Below are 20911 nucleotides of genomic sequence, written 5' to 3' on the forward strand. Positions count from 1 at the left end.
AACAAAAAGAGGTCTCAATCAAAAAATATTCATAAAATCTATTTGTAGCTAGTGAATATGTGATTTATTCTTGAGAAATTTCTCTTTTTTGGGGCCAGGGATGTGGCTCAAGTGGTAGCGCGCTCACCTGGCATACAAACAAAGGTTTGTATCCGCCGAAAACTTAAAAAAAAAAAAAAAGAAATTTCTCTTTCTTGATGTCACTTCTGTTATCTTTTTTCCATTTGTCGAAACATCTGTGTCTGCATATTTTAGAAAGTTTGTAACATCAGTAAGAAGGAAGATAGGGATAAAGCATGAACATGAAAGGGGGAAGAATTTGTATTTTTTTAAAAAGTTCCAATGCTTTGGACAACTTTTTTATTTTTCATTAACACTTTTAGTGAGTTTTTTTTTTTTTTCTGGTAGGTCTCACATAGCTAAGGTCTACTCAATTTCATTTTGCTTGTGAAATGCTTGTTCATGTGCCATAATTATAATTGTGGTCAAACTGGTTGGTTCAGGATAGGGAATATAGGAGGAACTTTCAAGAGTTCAAGAGAAGCACGCATTTCCACAAATCTCTTAGAGGAATTTAGAGACATCAGCAAGAGAAACAAAATCCTCTCCTTATAATATAATATGTCTAATAGTGATAACAGTTTTATACTTTAGTCCCTGAAAGAAATTGCACTAAAGCAAACAATCAGCATTTGAGTTTAGGAACAGAAGGTCCAGGACCCAGGGTGTAAAGACAGACCAGGAAATCAAGGTCCTATAACTAAATTCTGCAGAGTGGGCTCCTCACTGACTGCCTGAGGTCCTGGACAAAGTACTTCCAGGCCTTTTCAGGATAAATATTTGTGTCTGAAAGTTGTTGACTCAAAATGATGGCTACCTTAGATCATTTTATGATTCCAGGAAGTCCGTGAAACCTTGTTGCTTAGTAGTTGATAGTCATTTTATCTTCATTAATCTGTGATTGTTATAATGACCCTAACATTTGTTAGTAGCCAATAAAACCAACCAACAGGAATTGAGACATATTTCTTACTTGCTTCATCAGATAAGATCTTAGCAAATTGTTTAATTAAAAGGTGGACTCAGCTCTTAAGCCCACATTATGTAGCAAGATAGGCTGCTTCCTAGCTATGTGACATTAGTTTTTGGTTCTACTCCATCCCTTTATTAATCTTGTGATCTTGGGCAGGTTACCTGTATTCTCTAATGCTTTATTTTGTCAGAAAAATGAGTGAAACAATGTTTATATCACAGGGTTATTATGGGGATAAAATGAAACGACGAAACCATACAGTATAAACAGTGAAATAAACCTATATAGAATCATGACATTGTATGTTTTTTATATTGTTTTGTAGACCTTAGTAAGCATGTATAAGCTATTTTATGATTGAAATTAGTATTTATAAAATCACTGAACAAATTGTAAAAATGTAGCTTCTTGGCCCCACTCCCTGGTATTTTCAGCAAGTGTCTTAGATAATACACATGAAAGTGATCTATAGGTTTCCCTCTGAGAAACATAAATTTCCCTTTAAGGATGATCCTCAAACTAATGGATTATCAAAGCGAAGAAAAGCTTTGTAAAAAGTAAAAGTAAACATTCCTTGTCTCCACCTTGGAGTTTCTGCAGATTGGAGCAAGATTTCAGAATTTATGTGTTTTCAAACACATAAATTTATGTTTTATCAATTCTCTGTGTCTCTAATTTTTTAAAATTTTTTAGAAGCAGCGTGTGCTCCAGCTAGTCCTGATCAGATGACAGGAGTGAAAAGAATGGGTGTGGATGTCTGTACTGAACAAACTAAGGAGATTGACAGTCTTCTCACTTCAGAGATGCAGTTTTCAAGCCCATACATGCCAGACAAGAACTTTTCTCAGTCACAAAGAACTCTTGAAGACCATCTAGTTCAGTTCTCTTATTTCACAAAGGAGGAAATGTAAATTTAGAGATTTGTCTAAGGTCACTGAACAAAACTGGGATTAACAATTGGATTTATGTTCCAAACTCAGCTTCATCTCCATCACAATTGGGTGACAAATTCTGCCATTTCAGAAACAGGTAATACCTGTGAAACCAGTTTTTCTAGTGCTGAGTTAGGCTTCGGAGCAGGTAAGCAGGTGAGCAGGTATACAGAGTGTTCTATGAGTCAGCTTTCCTAACTGTCCAGCTGTCTAAAGGTGAAGAGTCTTCCTTTCCAACTCCAGGTTAGCAGGAAGGCCACTGAGGGACTGCCATGGTCTCCAGGAGAGGGAGTTTGTTCCTGCAGTGTCTTCGTCTTCTCTGTTGCCTTCTTGACGCTTCATCTTGTCCACAGCTGGGCCTTTTCTAAAATCCCATGTCTGTGCTATTCACTGAGAAAGAAAATCCAGGAGAAGGAACAAGCTTCTAAAAGAAGATGGAGTTCTCTAAAATAAAGGGTGAGATCAGCTGATCTGTCCTGGGGCTTCTCAATATTAATCCGTTGTCCACATGCTGAGAATATCACGTACACTGTCACAGTTAATCATATCAACTGCAGGAGGTGTAATGCTGACTCCAAAGACATAGAAGCTGAGGTTTATGCACTTTGCATTAAGTTCTCCTCATTCTCCTTATTAATAAATAGTGGTACCCTGGGTTCAGACAAGATTTCTAAACTAGGCATGTCTATTCCAAAGCACATGTATCTAAGGTTAGATCACTCTGCTTTCTCTTTCGCTCTGGCACATATAATTCTGTGGAAATAGGCCAATTGTAGAACACAAATAACTTGAGACTTTATGGATTGTTAAATAGAACACAAAAACTCTACCTTCCAAATTACCATCATCTCTTATTTAGAATAGAGACGATGCCTCCAGACACATCTCTCCAATCTACTTTTCCTCTTTCTCAATCTTTTCCATTTGCTGCAGACAGAGTGACTTCCCTAAAACTCGATTTTGATTGTCAGACTAGTGTTTAACATTCCTCAGTGACTTCCCATTACTATTAGGGTAGACCAAATCCTTAACAAGTCTGAGTGATGTGGACCTACTAAACTACTCACTTCATCTCTCTCTTTTTATTTGTGCTCTGACCACAATAGTCTTCCTTCAGTTTCTGAAATGTGTTTTTTTTCTTTTCTACACAAAATATTTTTTGCTCTTTCTATACCAATTCCAACTATGTTTATCCCTTTGTTTTTCAACTCAGACCTTTAATGAGTCAGATCCTGATATATGCATAACACCTAATAATTTTTATCTAAAATTTACTACAGTTTGTAATCATATGTGGATTTGTATCAACTACTTTTGTTTTGAGTTTTTTTGTCCATTCAATTCCATAATATCAATTATAAAACTGTTTTCCTGGGCATATGGTTGACACTCAATAGATATATTTTTCATGTGAATTAATAAATTCACAAATGAATGAAAGTTGTTTTGGATTAATTTGTATTTGGTAATTGGTTTGATAAAAATAGAACATTTCTTTTATTCTTGTAAAATAAAGTGAGTTTCCATCATATATGATATTATTTTTTATACCCTAATGATATAAGATAACCCTTGGCATTATATTGTAATTGCTTTTCCATTCAAACAGCATAGGAGTAATTACCAAATTGGCATATTTCTTTTTGAATAAAATCAATTAAAACAAAACAATTAAAACTTGAAAATGGTAACTATAAAAGTACAATATATCATAATTCAGTGTACAAGTGAAGGATGGAAATGTGTCATACCTTGGTTTTAAATGTCACATCTTTATTACATTTGCTAATTGAATGAGGCTTTTTTATCTCAGCTTCCCTGGGGGGCGGGGTGGAGCAGAATTTTCAGGAGTGATAAATTAGTGTTCTAGAGATAGATTCAATGACATAGATATATAGCAGAAGATTTATTGGAACATTTGGCTCTTGCAATTGTGAAGACTGACAAGTCCCTTGATAGATGGTCTAAACTGGGACCCTGAGTGCTAGTCACATGGCTTAGTTCAAGTCCAAGGTCTCAAAACCAAGGACCTCAATGGTGTAATTCTCAGTTTGAGGCTAAAGGCTGAAAACCCAGGAGTAAAATAAATGTACTATTTTTCAGTTCTTGCTAGTGTAAGTCTTGGAATCCAAAAGCCAGTGAATTTTGGGTTCTGATGTCCAAGGACAGGAGGGGAAGAGTGTATCCCAGCTCTAGGGGATGGAGAAATACAGTCAGTCACCTTCCCTGTGGTTTTTGTTCTTTTTAGCCTCTTCTCCCTCATTCTTTGGGAATTACCTGCACACATTAAGGGTGGATCATCCCCAATTAGTACACTCAGATTTGCATACTAATATCCTCCAGAAACACTCCCATGGACACATCTCAAAATAACACTTTACTAGTTTTCTAGGTATTCCTAATCCAGTGAAGTTGACACGTAAAATTAGCCATCACAAGTGATATTTTATTTTTTCCATCAAAAAATATTTTATTTTTCCATCAACCATGCAACTCTACATAGTAACAAATGAGGCTTAAATATGGCCTCAAGAAGAATGTCTTAAGTGGTGATGGGCTCAGCACTTGAAATTGGCTCCCAGAATTTTAACTGAACATCTGTTTCGACTATGGGATAAACTCTAATGCAGCTCATTTCTGCATTCGGTTCTCTAGATGTGTTACTGAGGCACCCTGGGATTGTCTGCTGAGTGCTGACAAACTTAGTTGTCTAACTTTTCAGTATCTAAAAGTCTACTGAGAAGAACAGTTTAAATAAGCACTGAAAAAATTTTTTTTATAGTTTGTAATCCTAAATAAAAAAGGGGAAACTAACGATCAATGGAGAAAGTTTTAAGAGTTAGAGATTAAAGTTATAGTTTTCATAGAAAATAGGGTTCTAATCACAAGCCTATGATTTATGATATAAGCCAATGTTGCCAACATGAGGGTTCTGGTATCCTAGAATTCCATAAAACTATGTATCTGTGTCTAAATAAATGCTGCCAGTACCCATATACTCTACAATTTTCCAAGTATATATAGATAATTGCTGTGAAAATAAGAATTTCTTAATTCAGAAAAGCATTTTTCATTGGTTATATATTTTCTCAATTGACAGAATATCTAAAAAAAATGTAGATTCTTGAAATTTAAGCGGTATCTTGCCATTAAACTTCAATAAACATTGTCATAGTTTCTATACATTAGGACATGCAATCTTTTAAAAATTATTATTACTTACATTTATTTAGTATTTCTTAAAACCCTCAGGTTCTATAAATCTGTTCCAAGTGCTACCTATTACATCATATAGTCCACTGCTCTCTCAGCTAACTACTTTCGGCTGTCTTCTAATGCTGCTCTAATCTATATCATCTTAGGGTCATCTTGAGTTTCCCTTTATTTTCCAAATTAGAAATATCACTAGGATGGTTAAACTTTCAACACAGTTGACTTTACCAAAGCCTTGAGGATAATACAAAGGAATTATAGTTACAGAAACGGGAAATCTGGAATTGAATATTCATTGCCACTGCTACTAGAATCTGTTAGATATGCCCATCCACAGGGATCCTTAACTAGTTGGATCTTTGCTTATCTTCTCACCTTGTTTAATGTCTGTATACCTTCTACAGGCAGGATTGTTTCAGTCAAGTCTTGCCTCTCTGGAATCCCATCTTATGTACGAATGATCTGGTGTTGAAAACTGGTCTTTACTCTTACTGAAAGTTTTTTATTTTCTTCTATTCTCTTATAGAAGAAATCTGGCCCAGATATCCAGCAACATAATATCCAGACTGAATTTTGAAACTAACCAGGTTTTCAGTCAGAACAGTAATCTGGTATCTTTTGCTTGTCTTTGAAATCAGGATTGCTTGTTCTTATTTATTTATTAACTAGCTGATGATTAACATTTTTTCTAATTCCCAAATTTTCAGATGTCAAAAAGTTACTTATGGTGTGTTTTTTTTGTTTTGTTTTGTTTTCTTCTGACTATCTTAAAAGCATTGATTAGTTTGATTTTGCATCAATTCCATTAAATCATAAAATAGGGAAAAGAAACTTGATTAAGTATGTGATGATCAAGGTCAGATATACCTGTGAGTCTCTTATGCAAAATGTACATCTTATTATTAAAAAAAAATCTACTGAAACATTTCTATACACTTTTTAATTCTGAAAACACACTTATTAATCTCCCCCATATTGAACTTTACAAGATCATTAAAAATGTGTAATGAAAAGTGAGTCACTTTTCCCTAAGTCATAGTGATAAAATTAGGAGCTGCATCATGTTTCTACCACTACCTTTTAAAAAATTTAATTTCTTATCAATTTTCTTTAGTTATATGTGACAGTAGAATCCATTTTGACATACTTATAAAAGAATGGAATATCTTGTTCTAATTCAGACAGACCCCAGTCCATCTCCTTCCCCTTCCCTCTCCCTTCACCCTGCTCCTTTCCTGCTATTGATCTTGCTGCCATATACCTGTGCTTATTTTTTTTAATTAATTTTTTGTTGATGTACATGATGGTGAGATTCACTGTGGTACATTCCTATATATACATAAGAAAGTTATGGTAGGTTCATTCCATTTTTTTCCTTTTCCCATATCCTCTCTCTTCCCTTCATTCCCCTTTGTTTACTGAACATCTATCCCCTAACACCTTATTGTTGGTTAGCTTCCATTTATTAGATAAAACATTTGACCTTTGTTTTGGGGGAAACTGGCTTATTTCACTTAGCATGATCATCTCCTGATCCATCCATTTACGAGCATATGTCATAAAGCCATTCTTATTTATGGCTGAGTAATACTCCACTGTACATGTATACCACATATTCTTTATCCATTCATCTGTTAAATGGCACCTATGTTGGCTCTGTAACTTAGCTATTGTGAATTGTGCTGCTATAAACATTGATACATCACTACCCTTAACTTAAGAAATCAAAGTCACCACTGAAAGAAATTGTGCAAAAACACAGGTAGTACAAAAAACTACACTTTTTAAAAAACTAAAAGTTCTATTTATAGTAATAATTATTTTGTGTATATGAAAAATATAGACAAGAATGACCCAATTTATGTTTCTAAGATATTTTAGGAGACAAATTTTAGAAAGAAGTTAAGGAAAAGAAGAATCTCAGGCTTAAAAGAATTTATAGCATGAACAAACACAGCAGCAAAATGCCCCTCAAACTTGACCTTAGTTGAACAAATGCCTAATGAAAAAGAAATACTCGATATTTCTGCTGTGACTTGCATAGCTTATCTTAGATTACAAGTACATCAGAGAAACATGATGTCTTCTGCCATAGAATCTACTGTGAATCAGGTACTGAATGTTGGTCATGGCAATTAACAATATTTTAAATTATGGAGACTATTCAAGTCAACTAAAGGTAGGCACCTCTGCTTTCTCTCCATGCTCTGTAGAGGATGTGCTGGAGAAAGCCACACGTGCAAGTGTGCATCAACAAAACAAGCACCTTGAACATCACACTGTTTCTCATTAGTTCCACAGCTTGCACTAGAGGCTTCTGAAAATGCCAGAAGTTCCCCTCTCTCTGTGCCATGTGAGGGATGATTATCTTCACAGTCCACTAGACCCCAACGTGCAAGGCTTCAGGTCTCCTGAAACTTCAGTACTCTAGGGTGGAGAATGTAGCTTGTAATTTAAGGGTCAACTTCTCTGAGACTGAAAGACCCAGGGACAATCTACTGGTGACACTGTAACTTGGAGAAGAACTTACTTCATTTCAAGAGAAATATTCATGCTAATTAGATTGGTTGTTAAATTCACACTTTTTGGTGCAAATAAAATAATATATTTTAGCTAAAATATATTTCCAACTAAAAGATATTCCAAGATTTTAAGTTTGAAGTCCAAAGCTTTTCAAAGGGAAATGAAGTGACTTTCAAATACTTAGAAGTGAATTAGAATAAGCTTTCATCACTACTTCCTCCTATAGTTTCCCACTGTTTCTGATGAATGGTTGGAAAGCTTAGGTGGGTTTTATTAAAGCAGGTTTGTGTGTAAGATAAGAGGAGTCAATGAGATGACAGGTAGCAGCTACTCAATTACTGGAAAGAAAACTCAAATCTATATTCCCCTGCCTACAATGCAAAAAGCAAATAAGAGGATATTTTGGTTATTGAGGGAAACTTACATGAAAAGAATCAGGGAAAATGAGTCAAAGAGATTACGAATCTGCTGATATTAGACAATTTATGGTGCTGGGAACACAAGTTTAACTCTAATCCCTTGACCAACTTTAAAATCAGGTAGCGGATAAAATACTGATCACTCAGAAAGTTATTTCTACCACCTTTCCCAAGATAACTCTCCTTTTCTTTAGTAAATTTATGAAAATGCCACCATTGATGATTTGATATTATGGCTTAAGACTTTGGGGTTTCCCTTGTAAGTGAACCACATATAGAGCATAACCCTATTGATGAATAAATGAATGATTCCCCAAAAGCTGTGTTGGGTAGAATGACAAGGAAGAGTATATTTGAGGAGCCAGGAGCTGGGAAGGCAAGCCAGAAAAGCTTGATGAAGGAAGATGATGAAGGGGTACAGGGCAGCTGGTCTGGGAAAATCTGAGAAAGAATAATAATTGCAATTGATCAGAATGTTTCAATGAGATTGTCTCTAATGGTTTGGAAATAAGCATATAGTGCCTCTTTTTTTTTCTGTTTTCACATATTCATTCTCAGTACTTATTACCACAAAAAGTTGTTTTATACCAACCACATTTCCAAAGATTGCTTCTGTTTATTTTTTATTCCGAAAGTGAACATCTCTAAGTGATGCCCCCCAAAACATTAGTTGAATCCAATGAGATCTTCTTCAATGTGCCTTTTCCTTGGTCCATTTTTTATGTGTTTTTGAGAGATGTGGAGATTTTAGTCAGTAGCATTCAGAATATCCAGGGCAACTCTTCAAGGCAAACAACCTTTGGTGAGCAATAGTTTCCACCATTTTTTAATATAGCCAAGCTTCCTTTCCTCCCTATCTTTTCCTGCTTAGGAGGATGTTGAGAATTATCCTTAAGAACAGTAATTTGCAGATCACTATGGAGGTAGATTTTCTGTGGGTTTTTTTTTTCTTTTAGTTATTTTAATTCCAATGGATTTGGGGGAATTTTCCCATGCTAGAAAGAATTCTTCAGTATCCTTAATCAAATATAAAAGGATAACAGTGAAAAATCTAATGTGAAACAGAATGGCAGTATGGCTTGAAAGGTTTTTCTTGGTTCATACATGCTGCCTAGAGTATAAATGTGGTGGTACTTAAAATGCCAACCAAGTTCTTTTATCAAATTGCTAACAGCATCTTCCTGTCTGCACAGGCAGAATTTACAAATGAAAAGCATAGCACAATGTCACTGTGATGTGATGTTCATTTAGAAAGCATCCCTCGGACACTACTATCCACTGTCCACCCTTAGAGTCGGTTTGATTGGCCTCCAAGGAGGTTATGGTCTTCACAGGGAAGATGAATCACCCGCATAGAATTGTTCATTGAACATGATATTAAACTGGTTTATTGTTGAAAGGATTGGTTATCAGAGATGACATCATTGTATGTAGAGGCAGTCTAGAGATAATTAATCCTGCAATATTGTTCAATTTTTAATTTATTATAAGAAAAATTTAATAAAGTTTGAAATTGGATGGGTATGTCTCCAAAGCTTAGTGTATGCATTGTTATATTAAAAAAACAATAAATAACCTGTTAATTTGGGTGATAACATGATGTTAGACACTAATGCAATATGATCTATAGATTTTTTTCTGGTGCATTATTTCAGAAATATGGAAGAGATTATGACCTAATCTTTCTCCAACTCAGTTACTCTCAAAATTATTAAAATAGTCCCTATGATGTTTATGATACATATGGTGTCAGATGTACTGAATCAAAGCTGTATTTAGGAAGGCACTGGGAATTAGTATTTATAACAGATTTCCCAGCTGAGGTTTGTGAATAGACAATTGTGTGAAACACTGTGCTAGTTCATCTGGCTCAGAATTAATTTTCAATAAGTAAGCTTTTTACCTATCTATTCTCTCTCTTGACTCCTATATTTATATCTATCCACCCCCTAAATGTATTTTTTTAAAAATTTAGAAAGAGCATATTTGCTTTAAATTCTCTCTGTCGGTCTTCAGGCTGGCACAGACAAGATGAAATTTTCCCAGAGTCCTCATTTTTTTTCCTGTCTTCCCTTTTCCACAATTTAATCAAGTGTTAAGGTGAAAAATCTGGTTCTTAGTGGAATGGCACATAAGAAAGAAGAGGAATTAATTTACACTACTGGTGTCAGGATGTAATATGATTATGTTAGCAAAGCTATAAAGGGAAAATATCCAAAGGTTATAAAAAAAAAAACTGAAAGAGGTCATTGTTAGAGCAGATGGATGGAGCAAAGTACCTGATCATTTGACAGCTACTGAGCTGAAAGGATATTCAGGCCTCCGTGTGCACAGCTGAGAGAAGGTCATCAAATCTTAATTAGAACTTTCAAGAGGAAAGTTCAGAATTTTCCAGTAAGCTACATATTGATTTGTGTTACTGTATAAAAATAACTAAAAAGACTGGTAAGTAGAAGGCAGTCACCTGTCAGTTACCCCGGGGAATATAATAGTGTCGTTTCCTTTGCTGTGTTTTTTGATGGCTTCTTTTCTTTGTAACCAGAAAATCTCTTTCCTTAAAATGGAAATTTGTTTTCACATTTTAACAAAAAACTGAAAGGTGAAATACACCAAAAAGCAGTCCAAAATTAAACTTTAGAAAACCTTAGAATCATTGGTCTTTTACAATAATTAGTGAGTTCTGCCAATTATTGTGACATGTTAGATAAGTAGCTGGTAAAACTAACACACCTAAAAATAACATAATAATTAAGTAATAGATAAGGTTATATCATCAGTAGTAGGAGTTTGCTTCCATTTTATTCCATGAAAGAATTTTAAGGCATCTGAATGCATGCATGTATTAATATAGGGATTATATAATAGTTAATTAGAGATATAGAGACCAAAAAAATTTATTCAAAATTATGCATATTATTTAAATCACATGACCTACATTTTCAAAATCTAAAAAAATGAATAAAAATTTTCACATCAGAGGAATTGCACAAATAACATTTTGAATTTAAAACTCTATGGAGAATATGTGGTTCAAAGAAAAGGAGAGAGAACATTTTTGTTGAAGTGATTCGTGCATGTGGCAAATGGCTGAACTAGGTGAGTTATAGGTGGCTTGTTTAGAACTGGAGGCATTTCTATTGTATTTTAATCCCTTCTAAGCTTATGAGGTCTCTCGAAGGGAGGTAACATAATGAAATAATTGTCAAGGTCATTGTACTGTCATGTGTAACTAATTAAAACTCATAAAATAATAAATAAATAAATTTAACACACTAATTTTAAAAAGTTCATGTTTCAAAATTATGCATAACAGGCTTAAATCCTAACTTAAGCAAATTTTCTAACCATCTGGAAAACTCGATTTAGTTTCTCTCTCTCACACACACTGACTTTTGTTATAATGATAAATAAAACAGTGTAATAAATAAATGTATAACTTACAAATGTATATAATGCAACTGCCTAGCTAATGGCTCAATTATAGTTGAGTGTGGTAGCACAAACCTCTAAACCCAGCTACTTGGGAGGAGGAGTCAGGAGGATCTCAAGTGTGAGGCCAGCCTCAGCAATTTAGTAAGACCCTATCTCAAAATAAGATATAAAAATGGCTAAAGATGTAGCTCAGTGGTAGAGCACCCCTACATTCAATCCCCAATAACACCAAAAAAAAAAAAAAGAGTGGCTGTTTAAATTTTTATGGCTGATAATATTTTTAATTATCAAATTAAAAATTTCTTTACTCCTTTGCACTTTCTGATTGCTTTTTATAGACACTGTTCACTGACAAATGGTATAAATAATCTGGAACAAATGATCTTCTAAGTTTCTAATTCTATTTAAAATGCAAACAAATAGGCACAATCTTGAAACGTTATTTCTGACAACAGTCTGACTTTTTAAAAGAAAAGCTGAGATTGGGGAACTGAAAACAAGGGTTAGAGTGAGAAAAAGGTATGTGATGACAAACAGTTTTCATGTTTCTGGAAGGAACACGAATCATTTCTTAGCTACTAGGAAAAGTCAAGATATGTTGAGAAGCCAGCCATTGTCTGAGTCTGTTGAAAAAAGTCTCAGGGACTCTCTCTGAGTGGGTGAGCAGGAAGGGGATAGCAAAAGAAAGTTAACTGGGGTTAGCAAATCAATGTGTAGAGAAGACTACTTTCTAAAATTTTGTTCTAATTAATTATACATGACAGTAGAATGCATTTTGACACATCATACATAAGTGGAGTATAACTACTCATTTTTTCTGGTTGTACATGATGTAGAATTACACTGGTTGTGTAGTCATATATGCACATATGGTAATAAATCTCAATTCATTCTATTATCCTTCTTGATGCCATACTCCCTCCTCTTCCTCCCCCTCGCTCTGCCAAATCTAGAGTACCTCAATTCTTCCCTAGCCCCCCACCATTGTGAATTAGCAACCATATCAGAGAAGACATTCAGACTTTGGTTTTTTGGGATTGGATTATTTTGCTTAGCATGATATTCTCCAGCTCCATCTATTTACCAGCGTATGCCATAATTTCATTCTTCTTTATGTCGGAGTAATTTTGCATTGTGTATATCTACTACAGTTTCTTTATCCATTCATCTGTTGAAGGGCGCCTAGGTAAGTTCCATAGTTTAGCTATTGTGAGTTGAGCTGCTTTCAACATTGATGTGCTTGCATCACAGTAATATGCTGATTTTAAGTTCTTTGGGTAAAAACATAGGAGTAGGATAGTTGGGTCAAATGCTGGTTCCATTCCAAGTTTTCTGAAGAATCTCCGTACTGCTTTCCAGAATGGTTGCACCAATTTGCAGTCCTACCAGCAACGTATGAGTGTACCTTTTCCCATATATCCTCACCAACATTTATTGTTGTTTGTATTCTTGATAGTTGCCATTCTGACTGGAATGAGATGAAATCTCAGTGTAGTTTTGATTTGCATCCCTCTAATTGTTAGAAATATTGAATTTTTATATATATGTTGATTGACTGTATTTCTTCTTCTGTAAAGTGTCTGTTCAGTTCCTTAGCTAATTTATTAATTGGAATTATTCATTATTTTGGTGTTAAACATTTTGTGTTCTTTATATATCCTGGAGATTAATGTTCTGAGGTGCAGGTGGCAAGATTTTCTCCCATTCTGTAGGCTCTCTCCGCATTATTGTTTCCTTTGCTCAGAAGAAGTTTTTAGTTTGAATTCATCCTATTTATTGATTCTTGGTTTTACTTCTTGCATTTTAGGAGTCTTGTTAAGAAAGTCAGCTTCTAAACAAGCATGCCTACTTTTTCTTCTATTAGGCACAGGATATCTTTTCTAGTGCCTAAGTTCTTGATTCACTTTGAGTTGAGTTTAGTGGAGGGTGAGAGATAGGGGTATAAGATCATTTTGTTACCTATGGATTTCCAGTTTTCCTTGCACCATTTGTTGAAGAAGCTAGCTTTTCTCCAGAGAATGCTTTTGGCATCTTTGTCTAGGATGAGATAACTGTATTTATGTGGGTTTGTCTCTGTGTCTTCTATTCTGTTCCATTGGTATATGTATCTGTTTTTGTGCTAATAGCATGCCATTTTTGTTACTATGGCTATGTAGTATAATTTAAGGTTTGGTATTGGGTGCCTCCTGCTTCACTCTTCTTGTGAAGGATTTCTTTGGCTACTCTGGGTCTCTTATTTTTCCAAATGAATTTCATGATTGCTTTTTTTAGTTCCATAAAGAATGTCATTGGGATTTTAATAGGAATTGCATTAAATCTGTATAATGCTTCTGGTAACATGGCCATTTTGACAATATTAATTCTGCCTATCCAAGAACATGGGAGATGTTTCCATCTTTCTAAGGGCTTCTCGGATTTCTTACTTTAGTATTCTATAGTTTTTATTGTAGAGGTCTTTTATCTTTTTGTTAAATTGATTCCCACGTATTTTTTTTTTGAGGCTATTGTGAATGGGGTAGTTTTTCTAATTTCTTTTTCAGTGGATTCATCACTGATATATAGGAATGTTTTTGATTTATGGGTAATGCTAAAAGGGAGAGGTGTCCTAATTACTGAGGAAGGGATGTGATTGACTTGTTTAAATAATTTTGTAGGCAGCAGAACTAAAACTGCTACTCAAGAATGAGCAGAAACTGTGCCTGCTTCCTTTGATAAGGAGGGCTATTTGACTTGGGAACCTTATCTATGGGGAAGGATACTTGTGAGAGACTTTTTGAGATCATTTTAGCATATGTCAAGCTTTAATTTTTGACCCCTTGATTGTTGATGTCAGTTTAAATCTTACTATAAGTAAGCAAAGTAGCTAGTGGACCAAGAGGAGAAAGAAAACCTCTTGAGCTGGCCATCAAAAACATAAACTTTAGAAATGTCTGCAAGTAAAGCCAGTAAACGCAATTTAGAGACATGTATAGAGTAGGTATCCTAAGGTACGCTAATCAATGCCTGTGACCATAGTGACACTCAAGGGGAAGGGGAATGATTCCCACTGTGTGGTTTAGAGAGGAGTTCTTTAAAAAGCATCATTTTTCTCAAATAGGCCACCCCCTGGGGCTGATTACCTGTGTCCTAAAGAGGAGGTTAAATTTCTATCTAACGCCTGCTTCAAGATACCAGCATTGTGTATTGTATGAAGTGAAATGAGTACCCTGGTCACTATCATTAGTGTCAATAACTCTAAAAGGGATGGCATATTCTGCTGAGGTCTTGAGTTGTTGGCTTAACAATCTGTTAACTTGATTTATGTTTTGAGTGTCTGTGAAGAAAAGAGATTCCCGTGTTCTTAATAGCCTAAGAGTTTGTGAAAATGTATAGATGAGGCCAACTGGACAACAAATCCAGTGCAAAGATGAATGTGTGAAGAGAGCCAATTGTGGCAACCATTGGGTTTTCTCCTTATTAAGAGATATTCTGGCTAAGGGATGCAAATTGGCAGGTCCCCACTGAGCTCCTTTGTGTGTGGTGGTGGAAATGATCACCACTGCTTTTCATTCAGTTGATTCCAAGGGACTCCTCAGGTAATCAAGGACTTCCTTCAGCATCATGCTTTATGGCAAAAGACTGAGTATATCACCTCCTGCAGATAAAATATGTAAAAAGGACCAGGTTTGCCTCCAATTTGTAGGAAGGTGATCTCAGTAACCATGCCAAGCTCATCTGGGTGCTGCCTCACTGACTCAAAGCATAATGAGTATCATTGTTACTCAAGGTCTGTGAGATTTTTATTCTCAGAAAAGCCCCAATATGAATCCAGAAATTGTCACTTTAATAGTGTATAATGCAAAGATAGGAAAGACATATTTTTTGCAGCAGAAGCTCATGGGAACTTATGTTCATCATAGATCATCATAGACCTCCAGGAGGCATGAGCTGAAGTTGCTGAAACCTCCAAGGGTGCTAACTGGAGTGTTCATTGCTAGCAATTTGGACGATTCTGTGTTTGCTTGGAGGGATTCTATGAGATGGGACAATTTGTCAGTAAATGCATTAACTAGATTAAAATTTGCAAATGAATATGTTGCCTCTAGAACCCAAAAGGAATTAAAATATTTTGGACTTGACTTGACCTTGTGGATTCTGAGAGAGTCAATGACTGTTTTTTGACAGTGTCAGGGATGGAATAGTCCTCAGTTTACCAAGATACTCTTACAAAGAGGCAAGGCCTTTTCCTGTGGGCGACATAATGACCCATGTGCTTTTTGTGATTTTTTTTTCATTTTTACTGTTGTTACTGCTGGTCACTGGACAAATTTAGTGGTAATGATGGGAAGGGTCCTCTCTACCCTGATTATGTTTATAATTTTCTTTATTCAGAGAGCCTGAGGTGAGTATCATCAGCAGCACATATTAAAATTAATTCAGAAGCATTGTTATACAGACAAAAAAAAAGCCAATCAGTGCCCTTTTATATTGGCTACATAAGATCTTTTGGTAAGTTTTTAATTTCAGTTGGGTCAAATTGTGGAACTTTGTTTAGGTCATTTTTGTTGTTTTCCTTTCTCTGTATCTGGATTTTTCATCTTTCTTTTTTCATTTTTACTGTTGTTACTGCTGGTCATGGACAAATTTAGTGGTAATGGTGAGTAGGGTCCTCTCTATGCTGATTATATTTATTATTTTCTTCCTTCAGAGAGCCTGAGATCAGTATCATCAAATTCAAGGATCTTTCCCTATGATAATGGTTGATTACATGGTTTAAAGATGCTGGAATGGAGTTTGAATTAACCCATTCACAAAGTGCTATAAAGGTGCCATGCATGTGTTCCTCTAACACCATGGGTTATGTTCTTCATTGCAAGATGGACATGGTTCATGGGAAGAATTCTAGGCCTACAACTCAAACTTGGATCAAACTACTCTCAACCAGATTCCCACTTTTTCTGTCTTATGAATATTCTTTTCTTTATTCTCTGCACAAATTCCTTGAGAACATTTAAGGTTTCTATCCAGGTAAATTTGCAGATTTCCATTTCTGTCTTTGTACAATCACTTGTGGTACAGTCCTTTGGAGTGATTATGGGGAAATGTTTAGGATTTTGGTGCTCCCCTTGTAAGTGCTGCCTCTGCAGGAATTGCCAGTTCATCCCCCTGGGGTTGAGGCTCACATCCAACAAAGTCATTTGTCTGTGGATTGGATGCTGTGATTTTTCACGTTATAAAAATCTTCATGACTAGGTCCATGACTGCAAAACTAGCTTTTTGGTGTGCTAGCAGGCAGTCATGCTGAGCCCAGGCACATTGGTTTGAGGTTCATATTCAAGTAGCAATTGATCAGTTGAGTACCAAATATTCTTCCTCCTCCCAGTTCTTTTTTTTTTTTTTATCACATCAGTACCTGCTCCATGAATTGTGCACCTTGATGCCATTGGGGGTCAGGAGAGTTTGAGAGATGAAATCAAGTGAAGCAGTAGCACAGGAGAGCAGCAAGGTCACTACCCTTGCATGAAAAAGGAATGGCAACCTAGATGCCATGCTTAATTCTCCACAAGTTGGTAGTTTTCTTCCTTTTCACAAATCTTGCAAAGAGTTATCCTTGGGCCTGTTTCATAGGTACACAGTTTTACATGATGTTTGCATAACTGTCCCAAACATCCAGTGGTAGTTACCAGACTAGACACAGTGACAAGAGAGCATAGCCTGAATTTTGCTAAGCAGGTCTGATGTGCAGTCTGCTTGAGGTACATTTTTTGCTGTTCTTAGGTGCAGACCCCATCTTCCAAACATAGGATGAACCTGATAACACAGCTTGCCAAAGTATAGTTATAAACAATTTTCATCTTAGAGATAAAAACTTTGTAGTATGGAAAGAGAAGAAAATGGTTTACAAAGACCGCACAGTGTCAAAGAGGCTTCATTCAAGACCCCCAGCAATTAGCAGTTGTCTCAAGTAGCTTTTGCCATATCTAAGAACTAGTTAGCCAAGACTAGTTAATTAAAACTGACCAAGTACCCTCAGGTCATGGTTGGGAATGCCATGTGGTTCAAGATACCAGTGTTCATTATTGCTTCCTATTCACCCCATTGGTGAAGAAACCATTGCTGCATGTAGTCATTTTTACAATTAACTCACACATACTTTCAGAATGGGGATGAGATATTATGCTTCTATCACAATGTTTTGTCTTTTTCTTACTATTTCCACAGAATATTACATCAAATAAAGGATATAATAGAGGTTTAAGAATAAATGGTTAAATGAAGATTCAGTCTTTGCTCAATAAATATTTGGTGAAGTGTAACTGAGGAAGGAATGAATGAGGACAGAATGGGTTCTGGTCATGCCCTGTCCCTTTCTAGCTAGTTTTAACCAAGCCATGTCATTTCTATCATCCTCATCTTTAAAATGTAGATGTTAATGACTACCCCACAGCACAGGATGAGAGAATTCTCAAATTACTTTAAAACAGTGTTGATCAACACAATGCTGTGATTTTTCACATTATAAAAATATTCATTATATAAAATTTAGAAAACAATAAAACTTAAAGAGGAAAGTAGAATCATTTATATAGAAGACCATCCAAAAAGAACTATTAATGTTTTCAGCGTATTTTCCTTACAATGTTTATTCTATATATATTTTTTAAATTAATATATACATACTAGTTTTGAACTTCTTTTTTCATTTTAATGTTTTCTTAATGTTTTAAAATATATTTTAGACAAAATTTTTCATGAACTCCTTTTTTGTGTTGCATTTATATAATACTAAAGAAACAATAAGAGATTATATTTTTATTAAAGATTTTTGTTCAAATAAAATACCTCCACTAAAATAATTTTGCTTCTATTATCTTAATTGCAGGTTAATGCAAATATACATAATTTGATGAATAAAAATATTTTGATAGGATGATTTTTCAGTATAAGTAGTTTACTATTTGGGATTTTATTTTTTTTTCCTTTTTTTTGGCTCTATAACCCAGAAAATCCTCAAAACAACTCTTAAATTTTTGCTACTGTGATTTTGATTAAATTTTTTGCTTGATGAAACACTAAAATGATTTCTTCTCCTATAAAGAAAAAATAAAATACCAGAGAGGACTTAGAAAACAAATCAGAGCTTGAAAACACTCAAATCGTTTTCTGTTTTTCTCAGTTGGAAGGAAAAAGGGAGATGAAAGTTATATTCATTCAAAGAGGTACTAGAAGACATCCCAAATAATTTTTCTTTAAATTTATGATGTAGAGACATTACTGAAACTTTAAAATTGTGTAAATTTTAAAAAGCATATTATCTATAAGTCAACTTCCTTTATTTGGTATAATTAAGGAAAGATCTATGAATGATTTCAGTCCTCAGTTGTGGCCCTTACATTTGCCATTGTGTTTCACTGTTTTTGACTGTATTTAATTGACATAGTTGGTATGTGCTCTAAAATATTAACTTCCAAGAAAATTTCTCATTTTAAAACTTTGATTAGAAATTTAGCATTATGTGGGCCTTAAAAAGATTTTATTTTTAGAGATTGTGTTTCTAAGATATAATAAAATTTTATAAAATAATACAATATAACTTCTAACCAAATAATATGCAGAAATGTATGTATGATATGCTTGTGCATGTGAGCCCTGAAAAAATTCTGGAAGCATATGTACTAGAATTGCAACAGTGCTATCATTGGCCAATGAGATATGAGGCATTTTGTTTTTTCTTTTCTATGCTTTTCAGAATTGTCATTTTTTCCAACAATGAACATATATAAATGTCATATGCAAAGAGAAAAAAAATATTTCAAGAAAGAAAAAATGGAAAAATAATTCTTTCATTCAATAAACAAACATATATAGGGGTACTTATTAAGTACCAGCCATTTTTTAAAATTATTTGCTCATGACAACACAATGATCTTGACATATCATACACTTGATTCAAATGGGGTATGAATTCTCATTTTTCCACATGTACAGATTGCAGGATCACATGCTGTGTGTATATACGTGGCTGTATGACCAATGTGATCCAGCCATGGTTTTTAGTGCAATGAAGACATCAGTGAAACAACCTACAAAAACTTCTGCTTTATGGTGCTTAAATTGCAGTGATGGAAGATAGAAAATAAGCAATAAATGCAACTGTAAATAATCAGGATATATGTTAGAAGCTAACAAATATTAGGGGAAAGTAGACCAAGGTAAAGCGGGGATCAGGAGCTCAATTGAGGACATACAATTTTAAATGGGGGTAATCAAGACAAGCCTTTCTCAAAAGCAGGGCTTTCTCACATATTAATTTTATGACCCTTCCCCACCAGCAACATTATGCCATTATAATTTTAGTCAGAATTAGAATTGCTTTTCAAGTATCCTGAAGAAATTGACCATTCAATCCTATTTTAACTGTTGCAGAGAATACTGAAACATAATTTATTACTCAAAGTAATAAATATTACCTTTAGGGAGAAACTCCCCCAGAGATAGTATAAAGGTGATGTGGTTTTCTTTGATAGTTTGCTTATCTGATTCTTATGTTACAGAAAGATAGCCAAGTTTGAGAAGAGAATATGTTTGGGTGAGGGCAGATTATAAATTACTTTTAATGTCTTTTTTAATTAACACCAAGTTTTTGGAAATGTCTCAAAGTAATCTTTTTTGCTTTACAGCCCATAACATCAGGGGCCATCTTTAGAGCCACATGAAAACTGTGGGTTAACAGGATAATTGATGTTCATAATGGTACTGTATTATAGTGCCTATAAACTAATATGACTAATATCTAAACAAATTTAATTTGTGTAGTTATTATCCAAGTCATTTATTGCCATTAGTTTGCTTGGATTCAAGGCAGTAAGATAAGTAATATTAATCCCACTTTTGATAAATGTAGAAAGTCAATTAACAGAGAAATTAGATGTTTTGCATGAAGTCAAGAGTTCATTGGGAGGCAATGAAAGATTTAACTACAGGAATGTTCACTTCTAGGCAGCCAAACTTTTACATTTCTCCTAATGGACTGATTAAGAAGCAAGAGGACTAATTTAAGGGTGGTTATTACTTAAAATAATATGTGCTAATGTGGCTAAGTAATACTATTATTAAATATTAATAATATTAAATAATACTATTAATGCTCTACCTTGATGTCTACATTTGAAATAGTTCTTTTGAATAAGGGTGAATCTGAATTACTTAAGGAAGCTATGAAAATAACTTGGTGCCATTCTTAGTACAAAGAGATGTGTGACCAAGTGACATAAGTTTTTGATTAAATAGTTTACTATAAACTGTAATGGTATTATACTGATAGACTCAGAAAAGTAGTTTGAGGAATAAATTTGTAGCTTCTTGAAGTAATCTATTTG

General features: G+C 34.5%; 1 protein-coding gene across 5 annotated transcripts in view; it reads left to right on the plus strand.

Annotated features, from left to right (window-relative positions):
* The window catches only part of PKIB (cAMP-dependent protein kinase inhibitor beta), a 105653-nt gene that overhangs the window by 65625 nt on the left and 19117 nt on the right, over positions 1-20911 (plus strand). The window lies entirely within an intron of this gene.

This window comes from Spermophilus citellus (genome assembly GCF_964194105.1).
Source record: "Spermophilus citellus genome assembly, chromosome: 5".
Taxonomy (NCBI): domain Eukaryota; kingdom Metazoa; phylum Chordata; class Mammalia; order Rodentia; family Sciuridae; genus Spermophilus; species Spermophilus citellus.